Genomic DNA, 14,404 nt, shown 5'->3' on the forward strand with positions numbered 1-14,404 from the left:
TTGGAAGACTGCTGCTGTTTTTATGTTTCTGAACACACATGCATCCATCTTACTTCATATGTGTCTCCAAAGGAAACTTGAGTCCTATAGGTATCTCCTTCTGCATGAAAGTAGTCATTCTAGAAAGGCAATAATTGCCACCTAGTTCATTTGTTTTACAGATTTGAAATCGGACCGATAATATTTTCTAAAATAAGCACATCGTGCCATAAAGAAGATAAATCACCACCTTCAAAATGGACATATCTGATTTCGAAATAGCACTTACAAGGTCTCTGGGATAGGGTAAGACCAAAAAAAGTGCCATTCTAGTAGCAGAGCTTGTGACTGATGGCCACATCACAAGTTAAAAATACATTACAAATACATTCTATGTATTTATGCTTGAGCTGCTCTGCTCCTAAACCAGAGTGTTTCTGTGTCAATATACTGCAGCATGAGTCAGTGCTAAGTTGATGCGACTGTATGTTAATGTTCCCAGATTTACTGAGGCATCATATTAGGAGAGTGATTAGGTTTGGTGCACATAACACCATGGTGTCAGCAATGTTGATGTTGGCTCAGAAGCCATTCAAATTAGCATTGCTCATGGCATTTTTTATATACTAGGATGTTGCTCATAATGGCAATATTGAAGAAAATACTTCTTCTGTAGGTGTCACACGACACCCCCAACTGTCAGAGAAACAGATTAAGCAGTTTAAAGGCAGGGTTTGGAAAACAAAGGGACAGGGCATTAGGAATTATGCAATCATTTATAAATGACTGTTCCAAAATTCTTGTGTTTATATCTTTATTGCAATTTTAGGCTGTGTTTACATTATGAAGACATAACTCTCGTGTATGCTCTTGGGTTTTAGAGAGGTTTCTTTCAGACATTTACATTAGGAATTCAGTTTTGAAATAAAAGTCATGCCCACATTAGGCTGATGCTGTTTATTAAAATGAAATTAATGCCCAAGCCCCCAAATTACTCTGGTGGTAATTAGCCAAAATCAAGTACTAGAATTTGTAATTTTAAAAAACCGAGCTGACAAATAATCTTCAAAAGGAGACAGTCACGTAATATAGATCAAATTTTAATAAATTTACTTAGTCTTCCGCCATTTCAAGAGCTGTGTGAGACATTTCATATTTTCCCAATAATAGCAGAACAATAGCACATTAAAGAATATCTCTTTAGAATGAGATTTCTCTGCTGAAACAGGTACTCAGTTGAAATTATTTACATAAACTCTTCATTTCCAAATGCTCCTTGCATTTTATAATATACTCTAATTTTAGTTATCACAGTGGAAAATAGCAGTCCCATTTTTCAGCTGAGTAATTGAAAAAACAAAAGGATAAGTCACTCATCTAAGGTCACTCAAATGAGAAAGGGCATACATATCTAAACAAAATTTGTGGCCAAGGGCAGCCCCGGTGGCTCAGCGGCTTAGTGTCACCTTCAGTCCAGGGCGTGATCCTGGAGTCCCGAGATCGAGTCCCACCTCAGGCTCCCTGCATGGAGCCTGCTTCTCCTCTGCTCTGTTTCTCTCTCTCTCTATCTCTCATGAATAAATAAAATCTTTAAAAAAAAATTCATGGCCGGGATCCCTGGGTGGTGCAGCGGTTTGGCGCCTGCCTTTGGCCCAGGGCGCGATCCTGGAGACCCGGGATCGAATCCCACGTCGGGCTCCCGGTGCATGGAGCCTGCTTCTCCCTCTGCCTATGTCTCTGCCTCTCTCTCTCTGTGACTATCATAAATAAATAAAAAATTAAAAAAAATAATAAAAATAATAAAAATAATAAAAAAAATTCATGTCCAAAACACCTACAACTTCTCAAACTCACCATATGACTCCTCTGAGTTTTCCTTTTTTTAGCTATGTGTGAGCAAAATCTCATCATTACAAAACACTTAAGAGTTTACAAGAAACCTTAACATATACTATTACGTATAATCCCCACAACCCTGAGAAGGTGGGTTATTTTTAATCCTATTTTGCATATTAGGAAAATGGAAGCTTAAAAAAGATAAATTGACTTCTCCAAGGTCACATGTATAATAATTGGGATAGAAAGGCATTCAGATTTCAAAAACAGCATTCTTTCTTCTTCACCCTAATTCCTGTTGACTTTTCCTGAGTCCTTGCAGTCTCTGCCAGGAAAAGCTTACTCTGTCCTTCAAGATCTGTCTCAATACCACCTGCTCCGCCAAGTTCCTAATGCCCCAATGTTCCCATAAGGAATGTGCAAATATGTTGCATATTATTTATAATATGTGGCTTATTTATTTCTCTAGAACAAAGTAGTAAAGGGAAATGCCTGCATATAATACTTGTTCAATGTTCAATGAACTTTGACTGAACAAATGGGTGAATTAATGAATGGAAACATTAACTAAGGGAAATAATTACTTTAATTTTTTTTTTACATAATGCCTGTGTGGCTCAGTCAGTTGACCGTTCCTCTTGATTTCAGATTATTTCATGACTTTGTTGTGGGATGGAACCCATGCTCAGTGGGGAGTTTGCCTCTCTCTCTCTCTCTCTTTCTCCCTCTCCTTCTGCCCCTCCCCACCCTGCTCTTGCTCTTTCTAAAATGAATAAATAAGTCTTAAAGAAATTTTTTTTTTCATATAACAGCAGTCATGGGACTGTTGACAGGATGCTGAAAATATTTTCTGGCCTCCCCTCCTGGAAAAGGAGTATCTGTGGATCTACTCCAGCTTGAGTACAGGAGGGCTAATGTTCAGTTGTGGCAAAAAGCAAAGTAGGAACTAAGTCCCACCTCCAGGTGAGGGTTGTCTAGGAAGCAAGTTCTGAAAATTCAAGTCTACGGGAGCAGTCAGGGGTGAATACTGGATCTACAAAACTGTATATACTGTAGTTTTAACAGAAATTTCTCAATGAAGCTTTTTTTTATTGACTCAAAAGATGTTCCTCCTGTTTTAACTTATCCACACAGGGTCCCAGAGCATCTAATACATCTAAATTGCCCTCAGCATTTGCAAACTCAGGTGGAAGTACAGAAAAGGCATTATTTGCTTGTGGCCTTACAAGACTCTAGATCTTTGAGAGCCAGGCCTGTGTCTTGATCATCATTACTTTCCCGGTACAAAACAAAGTGCCTGACATTTGAGAGATAATTAAGGACTTTTAAATAAAGAAACAACCAAAAGCCCAGATTACTTTAGAGAAGAAGGGGTCCTCTATGATGAGTCAGCTTGTTCTCCTCTCAAAATGCTTTGCAGGATGAGACCATAACTTTAATAACTTAATAACTTTCCATGGTACAGCACCTGGTCCTTAATCTTGAAGACGGTGAGGTCTTATTTGTCATCACCCATAGGATGATCTGTCTCTCAGATGCAGACTTACATTAACTTCACAAAACTGATAAATAAAACTAGAGTGACCACAGATTTATCTTGGTATAAAATCTACTTGATTCTGTTTCTCAATTCTGGCTGACACATTATCTCCCTAAAGACAAAATATATGAAAAGCCCAATCATCATCCAGTTTCCTAAATGAGAATACAATTGAAAACTTGGAAAATCCTATAAAGTTACCACCTTGACAAAAGGGCAGGGAGAATCTAATTCATTGGCTTACAGGTCTTTGTCCACTCACCAGACTATGCCCGCATTTACGCATTTCCCTCCCTAACTCTCCGTTTTCTTTGTCTTGGAAGAGGCTGTTAGCACTCTCTTTGATAAAGTCACTCTTAAATACATACATACATACATATATATATATACATATATATGACATTAATGTATAAATGTTAATATATCTGTGATAATATTTTCACTGGGTTACTGTCAAGTAGGCATGGGAGCTACTCTGGCAGTTCTGTGCATTTCTCAGTTCTGCTGACATTAAAATTTTACTCTTAGAGCAAGGAAGCCTATCAGATTTTTCTCATTTTAAAATGAGAAGCCCCACTGTATCATGAAGTCCTAACAGCAATGGGATAAAAGAACAATTAACAGAAAAAAAAAATGTTTCCCAGTAGAATTTACTGAGGAGAGAGGCTCTCACAATGTCAAGAGAATTGTCGTTGAGCCTTGCTGGAGTCCTTGGTACTCTCCGGACCCCACAGATGAAGCCAGTTGACTTCACCTGCAGTGTAGATCTGCAGGTCTGTGATTATAGGCAAAGGAGATTTAAGTTCTTGCCCTGCATCGCTTGGTGTTCAGCTCTCTCTGAACTCCTACTAGAGTATGACAACTGAGCATCTCAGGTTGCCTAAGAGACCATGTTCCATCATGTGCCCTAGTATTAGATACTCTGTGAGACAAGGGGCACAGACAGCCTGACATGACCTTATGGGTTGGGACCTGGCAAAAAAAAAAAAATACTTTGACTTAAATTTCCTCCCTTCTTCTCTTTAATCTCCCTTTCATCTCCTCCTGTCAGCCTCTTAAAGAGCAATGTGGAGAAGAATCCAAGGGAATAAGGGGTATCTGAAACAATGCATTTTACAGGGTAAAGATGCAAACAAGCAGTGGGACTTTGGTGAAGTTCCCTTTCTAGACTCAGTTTCCTATATTTAGAATGGGAATAATATTAGCTACAGAATTACAATAATAATTAAAGGAGCTGGTTCATGGAAGAGTGTGTAGGAAAGCACCTGGTATGTAGTAAGAGCTTTAAATATACCATCTGTCACTGTTGCAGGTGTCGTTATATGTTAGCCACCACCCTAATCCTCCTTCAGCCCCAAACCACTTTGAACAGTCCTGCCTGCTAAGCTCAACCTTCCTGGGGTTGGATTCCTATTCATGAACCCTGGCTTATTAGGTAATCCCTTCTTATCCAAGATCCAAGTGTTCCTTGGTGAATCACTGCCTTCCTGCCTTCCAGATTGCCCATGATTAGGGTCCACCTGACCATTATCAACATCTTCAGCTTTTCTGCTAAGAACTGCTTTACTGAACTACTCACTGATGAACCCTGCTGAATATTAGTCTTCTTACCCTAGGTTTGGGACTTTCTAACTCCATGTCTTTGTTTTCAACTGGCTTACAATCGGTATAATCATGTTCCAAGATATGACAAGGACAAGAGTTTATTTTTAAGGCTGGTGTTATTTAGAACCATATGCATCTCTGTAGCATTTAAGAGTGACATTTAGAGAACGAAAGGATGCACCATTAGGAATTATGGGTCTATATACAAATGAATACAAATGCAAACACAAAATGCCTTGGTCATTCCCTGTTTCCTTCCTGAGTCTATGGTTTATGGGTGAAGGCTTCATTGGTCACAGAAACCATTTTGGAAGGATCATTACCAATTGCATAAAAGTTTGACAGTCAAAACATATTAGGTGATTGTTGGCCATAACTTACTGAAAATATGAGCATAAGTGGAGCAAAGCTGAGACTGGGGGATTGTTCTGAGACTCTGAATACCAACAATATATTTGAATCCAGTAATTTACTATTGCCAACCTAGTATGGCTCTATGAAGCACTTTATTGCTGGCTAGAGTGATCATTTGATGGGTGAGAGGTTTTCGTTTTATTTTCCAACAGGTTTATATGTTTTTCTTTTCTTGGCAACAAGATTCTACTATTGCTTTTCTACCCTCAAAGCCCTACTCTCCTCTGCCCAGCTTGGGGCATTAGGAATTGATATGGAAAATGATTTTATCTTCACTCTAGGAACGTGCCACAGAAATGAAGCAGAAAGACTGGCTTTGTTTTCTCAAGGACCAAGAATCTAATAAAAAGGTGAGCTGCCAGAGGGATGAGAAAGGATGAACCTGAGGGAGTAAGACATCTATCACTTATGCTGGGCACTGGAAAGTGCCTAAATGAACATAATTTATACCCCAGGATTTCTCAGTTTGATTTAATTTCTTTGTGCTCTAAATGGCTTAGTGTGACATTTTCCCTATGGAAGGTAATAGTACAAGATTGTAATTGGGAGTACATAAATAACGATGTCCGTAATAAAGGATAATCAGAAGATGTGAAATCCTTACCCTGTGCTGCTGATTCCTGGCCTTGAGGCCTTGCACATATATTTGCCAAGGTTCAAATATGGCTTGTGATATAAACCAGAAACAAAGAATGATCATGAAGTGTATTGATGCTATCCATGATTAATAGTAGATCGCACCTTTGAAAAATGAGAAATGGCATTATAATTTAAAGTTTCTTTAGTGTTATATAAACAACATGGGGAATTAAATGAATTTGAATATTTAAATCTGGAGGAAAATAGTTATTTCAGCCATTTGTGAGTAACTCAAATGAATTCTGTGGTCTTTCTTTGGTCTGTTGTTTGAGAATTTTAAGTGATGGAGTAATCACTTGAAACTGGTAGGATTCCCTTAGATGCATGTAGAAGGGCTGCTCACAGTGGTCTAGATAAAACACAGAATCTAGGGAAATGATGTTTTCCTAGACCACTGGACTTGTCCCTTATAATGTAGTGTAGCACCTAGACAATAATTAGCTGTGAGATTTTAGACTATTCATTTAGACTTAAACTCCAACTGTAAAATAAGAAGTTTGGTTAAGATGATGTTTTATTTCCTATTAACAATTATTAAATTAGGGGATTCTGAGGTCAGATAGCTAACATCCTCTGGAGTGGCAGGACCACCAAAGGAGCTGAAGTTTATTCTCAATCTCACGCAAACAAGCTCTAATTTTGATAACTACATGATGTATGTTTGGTGGACAATTTGGTGGACAATTTCCTTAATATCTAAGTTCCTTGAAGAACTAAAAAAGAGCTCTTCTTAGAAAGTTATATTTATTATTATCAGTTTCAAATAGAACATAGTGTCAAGTATTCATTTTATGTACTTTTCTCAAGCCATTTGCTCCTCCTTCTCCTCTTAGACATTATATTTCTTTCATGTCACTCCATCAATTTCCTGCAATTGTCTGCTCACAATTCAGTGCTCACAAATGAAATGAGTGTCTTCTCTACAATCAAAGATACTTAATTCCAATGCATATGTCATCATGCTTTGGGTCATTTTACTCTAACACCTTTGTTAAAAATCGAAGAACCCCTAAGCAAAGGCACTCAACCCTTCAGTGACTTATACAATCTCTGATGTATGTCCTAGGGTTAAATATCTATTCATTGTAGGTGCCCTGCAAGAACCATGATCATCTGTCTAGGTGAGAACATTTTCCTGAGAAACTGGAATACAAATATAGATACAGTAGCACAGGAGAAGACAGAGAATTCGCAATAAACAGGATCCATGAGACAGGAGTAACCATGAGTAAAGCCTGAGGTAAGCCTGACCTCAGTCAAAAGCAGATACAGAAGTAGAGAAAGAAATTGAAGATTAAATCATTACTAGAATTGTTTTGGACCACTAGGACAGCTTGAGTTTTTCCTGAGTTCTAGTTCTCCAGGAGGCCTGATTACGTAGCTGCTGACAAGACTTTGTTCCTGACTTCTCCGTGTGAATTCTGACCAAAAGGTGCATACTTTTTGGTTTTTTACAACCTGCAAACTTTCTCTTTGCAACCTGAGTCTAACATAGGTAGGCTTGTTGTATCTGGTCCAAAATGGGCTTGTTCCTAAATATGCAAGAGCCTAGCATATCTCAGCAAGGGTAGACAGAAGGGAATGACAGTCAGCATTGGTCTGTATTTACATCTTCAGTAAAGAATTTTAATAAGAGAATAAGAGGTAAAGGAATCTAAAAGTAAAAGCTAAAAGTTTTTATGACGTAAGTATTTCATAAGTTGCATTTATCCCTGCTATCCCCATTCATCATTAGCAGAGATATTCAAGATTGAGGTGTAATGAAATTATTTTGTAAATAGAGTTGAGTTAATGTTATTATTGCTTTCATGAATCCCTGGTATCAGCGGTATGGCTTATCATTCTTTACCAGAGAATGTCAAAAGAATTGTATAAATTAGACCACAGAATGCTTACTCTGTCTGCTCGTTGTTGAAGTATTTATCAGCGTGCTAATTAGAGTCCTGTTTATGAGGCTGAAAATGCTCAGGGCCAATTTCTCACGTAGCTCCTGTTGGTGGGCATGGTTTCCAGAAAAGCATGGTTACATCTGGTGTGTACCTTGTAGCTCAGCATTGATATTTTATTCATTTTATAGCTAGCAGCAGTTTAGAGGGAAATATCTTTCTGAAACAGTGGATTCAGTACAAATAGCAATGTAGCTATGACATGGTTGCTCTGTTCTATGAAGTGGAAAACTTTAAAAGGAAAACCTGTGTGATTTGAATATCCTTGTAAACCGTGTTTAATGCACCTTTAAATGAAAGGAGAGGGGTTGATCACAGAAACAAAAGCACTCAATACAGCCTTCACCCTGATCGGACTCAAAGTAAAACTCATGGGACGCCATGAGAATGAAACCATTATTGTAGGGCCATTTCAGGAACCAAGGAGCCCAGAACAACATTTTGACACATGGGGAAAAAGAGGCAATGCTGTCACCACTCTGATTTAGTTTGTCAGTCATGCAATGAGTCAACAACGAACTTATTTGTTTTGCCCAACATAATGGTTAATTTGAGGATGAGTATATTTTCTTTTTCCTTTAGTCTCTCTATTATTTTTCTTAAGATTTTATTTATTATTCATGGAAGACACAGAGAGAGAGGCAGAGACACAAGCAGAGGGAGAAGCAGGCTCCCCACAGGGAGCCCCATGTGGTGCTGGATCCCAGGACTTTGGGATCATGCACTGAGCCCAAGGAAGCCACTCAACCAACTGAGCCACCCAGGAGTCCTAGTCTCTCTATTCTTATGCTTAAATTGGTATTCAAAACAGTTGGGATTAAGATCATGCACCTCACAGTAGAAGATGACTAGTTTTTATTGACCATAGGGCTGGGTAAGATGCAACTATAGCTGCTGACCAATTTCACTCATTTATTTAGAAAGATGGATGGCTCTGGCTGGATTTGAAAATCCATAAAGGGGCAATGCTATTTATCTAGTTAATTACCCCATCCAAGGTATGGCAAAATCTTATAACAGTATCTTGCCCACAGCCATCAATACTGTGGTCCCCAAATAACCCATCCCATTACATTTTACACACAGTTCACAGTAGTGTCCTGTGATTTACATGAAGAATGAAAGAAGATTGGAGAAGCCTGAAGGGATCCTCACAATGTTACCTGATTAATAGTTGTGGTAAACACTGATAATCCTGAACCTTGGTGGTGGTGAAGGCCAAGAAAGTATTTTCTAACTTGGCCTTTCAATCTTAAACATCTCACCCAGAAAAGCAATTTAGGGCTAAAGAGAACCATAAAACACTGGGGTAGAGGTGGAATGCAGAAAATGAAGAGAATGGCCATTGATAAAATGCCATTTTTTTTTCTGTGATGAATTTTCACCTTACTCTGAATACCAAGCGGACCAGGTCAGGCTAATACAAGTTGTCATCAAATGGCAAACAAGATTCAAGGCGTTATGGATGTGCCTTTTTGTTGTTGCTGTATGACAGGGGGTATTTTTCATAGGTCTTAGTAAAACACTTCAGAACAAAGACTGGAGTCCACAGTGACACTTTTGGTAGTTTCTCCCTCTGACTTTTATCTATGACCTTCACCTAACATTTTTATCCTCGTGAATTCTGGTTAAAATAAATATCAGATGAAGGTACAGCCTAAGAGTAGTACATTAAAAAAAAAGAAGAAGAAGAAGAGAACAGCAAAGTCAACCTCTCTCCCCTCTGAGTTTGGGGACATTTTTTAAATCCAGCCACTGCTCTATCTTTAGCTTTATTTTCTTCTTTTAACTATAGCTCAGTACTAACAAAGACACCTGTAAATAAAAATATTTACTGTCTCTTCTTCTGATTTAGGACCTTCCTTGTGAAAAATGTTGCACTGGGCACTATAGAATCAGAGGGGAAATGGTGATCTAGTCCTTATCTCCCAGACTGAGCCTATGTTGTAAATGACAAACTAAGAAAGAAGAGTGAATATGGATATAGTCTAGAAAATGGAGAAGAGGTAAGAAGAAATTGATTTTTTACCAGGGGGATCCAAAAAGGCTAAACAGATAAAATAAAATTTTAAGTAGGGAATTGAAGAAGAAATTTGAACAGTGGAAAGAGAAATAGGCAATTTGGTACAAAGAGAAAACATATGAAAAAAATTTGCGAACATATTTATCCAATTAAAGAATTGCTACCTAAATGAGGCAAAGTTAGAACAAATTTAGAGGAGAGCATCTTTTCCGAAGTGCTGGAGAGCAGGGTATTGGTGGGATGTGAAGGGAAATATTAATTAATAAAGGTGTAAAGAGAGACAATGACCCACTTTGATGGAGTGTTGTCCATCATCCCGAGGGGCCATGGAAAGAGAATAATCTAAAAAGATATGCTTTAAAAGGTATCTCTGTTAAGAATGGATTGGAAGGCCGAGTGGCAAAGATACCATTTAATTAATGACTAGCGTGTTGGCAAATTTCAATAAAATGTTTAGAGTAACTAATAATTCTTTTTTGTGTTAAAATTTACAAAGTTCTCTCACAGACATTTTCTCATTTGAATACAGCCTGATATAAGGTAAAAGGACAAGACTGTATATAAAGCACAGATGTGAGATATTGTGGAGGCTTAATTGAAGACTCTGACCACTGATTGAATGGACAGTGAGAAAACTGGCCAAGAACCTGAGTCTAAGGTGAGACATCCCCATCAGCAGCAGCAGCAGCAGCAGCAGCAATAACATGTGGAGGACAAACTAGGTATTAGGCCCTGTGCTAAGACTTTATATTAGATGATCTCATTTAATCTTCACAATAAGTCTATGTGCTCGCCCTGTGTCACAGATGAGAAGACCAAGGCCTAAGGGATATTAGAAAATTTGTCCAAGATCAAGTAGCTAGCAAGTGGCAAAGCCAAGACTTGTCTGAATCTGAAGAGGTCGTAATACCGGTCAGTGACAAGCCTAAAAGCAAACTCTGTTTATTACCAGCATGTTTTATGTAGGACGTGCAGATCTTATAAAAAGTTTAATTTCACTTTTTTTTTCCCCAGGTTATTCATTATTTGATTCAAGGATAAACAGTACTTTCTTTTCAAGTAGGAGCCAGGAGCCTGTCAGATTTTTATTACAATGGCAACAGATCCCATTTAAAGAAACTTGGCAATCTTTCGCCACACTAGATTTTGATTCAAATGGTGTGCCAATAAGGGGAAGCTTTTTCTGCCAAGATGCGGTAGCATCATGATAGAGTCACCTTTACTCTCAGCCACCGGTTAGATCAAAAATCCTCAAGCCCTGAGTGAAGAAAATAATTTTCCTTTCACCACCTCATCACATATGACAATATTTGCATTCCCAACATCACCATGTGCAGTCACAAAGTCATTTCCAACATGCCTGACTTTGAGCACTCTTGTATAAACCATCCTGGGTTTCTTCTGGAGCCTGACTTAAATCTTCGCGGCCAGTGGGACCACTTAGAAGTTACTGCTTCAGTGCACTAAGTGGGCCCTTGGCGGCATGAAACAATTAATGGCTTGTCCAGAAATGCTTGGTTATAGCTTAAATCAAGAATAAGAATGAGGCTTTGTCTTGCTGCATCTTCCACAATGTATTTTTATAAGAGTGTAAACGTGTACACGTCAGACGGATTCCTATGATTTTTATCAGTGCTCTGCTTAAAATCTCAGGCTGCCTAGTGAGTGTTTCTCTTTCTCTATATATTCAATTAGCCAATTATGTTCTCTAGAGAGAGGTCGCATTTGAAAAGACCTATGCAAAGAAAGGCTAAAGGTGCAGAGTCATACGATGATGAGAATTTAGTGGCTCTGGTTAAAAAGATAAAGCCGCCCGGTCACAAAATATTAAAGAAATGATGAGCATCTCCTTCCATAAAGTAAATAACGTTTCTCATCTTGTCTTTCCCTTGTATAGGTGTGTCACTTATTTTATTCATAAATTTTTCCTGTAGTAAGAGAGGAAATAAACAACAGTCTGCGTGAAAACTCTTTCCAGAGAAAGCACTGGCAGGGGGAGATAGCCTATTTAAAGAGTATTGTGTCTTTGGTTAAGCAGGAAATGAATTTGCTACAAAAGGTTGGAACCCGCTCTGATAGAATTGGAGGTAATTAAAATCTAATGGTAGAACTAACCATTTAAATTGCAATTTAAATTGGTCAAATAGGATTGAAATCAGAATACTTGACAAGCTTAAAATGGAACTATAAGAGATTCACTGTGTGCATGCGAAATATTTGCTTACTCTGGATTGAAATGCACATTGCATGGATGAAATGAAATACTTTCTAAATTTATATGACTTTTCATTAGTATAAAAAGATGGTTGTGAGGATTTGCATCTTACAACATATAATGACAAAGAACAACTGGCATAAAATTAAAGGCTTTCAATAACAAACAAAAGATGATTAGGTATTTGCTGCTTATGAGATCTTATTATTTTAGTATGTATACTTTATTATATAAAGTCTGAAGATGGGAATTGCAAATTATCAAATTACATTTATGGCTGATTTAACCTAAGGCCACATGGTTAGGCTTAACAGATATTCTCACTCCAAGAGTGGAGAACTTAAAGTCACAATGCATATGTTTCCACATGTAATTATACTACTTTTTGTTAATTTGTTAATATACTGAAGTAGTTTGACATATGAAGTAGAAGAAATGTAGCTTTGCATTTCTTACAGGAAGTTAATAAAGCATAATAATAAGGAATCTAATGGATATTTAGAGAGATTCTGATATGCCAAAGTAAATGTAGGCATCCCAACTTTCTACTCAGCATTCTTTCTTTCCGACATATCACTAATTCCTCCCACTTTGCATGCTACTTCAAACCCTGGGTACAAGTTACTTATATTACTGACCACCACAAATTACTTGTAATACCACCACATTACATCCATCAGACTTCATCTTGTTCCAAATAGCCAGGGAAAGGGTTTTTCAGGCCTCATTGGCCAATAAAATCTAGACCTCTAAACAAGGCTATGAAGTGAAATACGCTGATAGAAGAATAGTGAGAGCACTGACAGCAAAAACACTTAATTGAAATTGTTTTCAAATTAAGGATATTGTTGCTTGTGATACACTTATGCATACACCTCCCCATGTAGATACACACATGTGTGCATTTTTAAAAAACATTAGATTCCTGAGAATGTTGTATGTCAAGGAAATGAGTGCTTCATTCATAGTAAGAGACTTGACCACCATATAACATAACTGCATAACCTCAAGGGAGATAATTAGCCCAAGAGGGAAAGGGAAAAACAGGGAGGAAAAATGTTTCAATCGAAATAAGAAAACCTGAGTCTCGCTCCATTAGCTTTATTAAAATTATAGACAAGCAGATGTTCATGAAAGGCAATGTATTTATGTATTTTCCCATAGAAACAATGTTGAAATTTGAGAGCTGTATTCTTGACAAGAGACTTGGCATAAAAGTAAGCCTAGCTCAGGCCAACGATGTCATAAAAACACGCATAAAATTCTTCCATATATTTAATAGTAAAATTATGCTCAGAGTCCAATAAAATGAGCATAAATATCCTATACACATTGATTATACAAGAGGGCACTCTGTGCTATAAAGTATACATGCTGCCCATAAATAAAATTGTGCTATACTATAAATTAAAGCTACTTAAAATTAATATGCTAGCTATAATAAAAATTAAACATTTAATTAACAATATTTTTGCTTGCCTTCTTAGAAACGCTGTGATTTGAATGGCTTGGGTCTCTGAAATTGCTGCCTAGGGAAGTTTGAAATGACTTTTTCCTCTTCGAAAGATTCCCTTTCTTGACCCACATGATCCAGGCTGTAAGAGATTCTGAGACTGCTCAGCAGACTACAGCATAAGAGAAGTAAGCTGAGAATAAGCATAAATAAGAGTCCACATGAACAGGGTCCCCTGGGGTTAGCCAACCATCTAAAATTCAAAATCAAACCTAAAGAGTCTTAGACATCATTTCAGCTGGTGTAAAATTCCAAGGCGGAGAAGTGATAGAGGAGAAGAAGCTTCCAATACTGGGGCTTTGGTTAAGGAGCTCTGCAGCTCATGATTCCAGGAGGATAGGACCCAGGGAGCATATTTAAAGTAATATCTATAGCTTTAGTCTAAGTTTTTGAAGAAGAGCCAAAACCTTGCGAATTTGGTCCTTTTGTTCATTTGTTTCTTACTGGTTAAGTAATTTGCTCTTCTCTCCCATCTCATTCTAACAAGAGCACTAAGGGGGCCAAAGAAAATACAAATAGGAAGCTGGGGGATATGTTTGGAAAGGAGGAACAATATCTGTACTCCTCTGCCCTGATGCTATGCCATCTAGGGAGGTGTTTATGGTTTGATTATCAGCGTATGGGTTTGAAGCTTTTCATTTCGGTTTTTGGAATCGCATTCATTACCTCACTTCATCTGCAACATCTTAACACA

Source organism: Nyctereutes procyonoides, unplaced genomic scaffold, assembly GCF_905146905.1.
Source record: "Nyctereutes procyonoides isolate TBG_1078 unplaced genomic scaffold, NYPRO_anot_genome, whole genome shotgun sequence".
In the NCBI taxonomy this organism is placed as follows: Eukaryota; Metazoa; Chordata; class Mammalia; order Carnivora; family Canidae; genus Nyctereutes; species Nyctereutes procyonoides.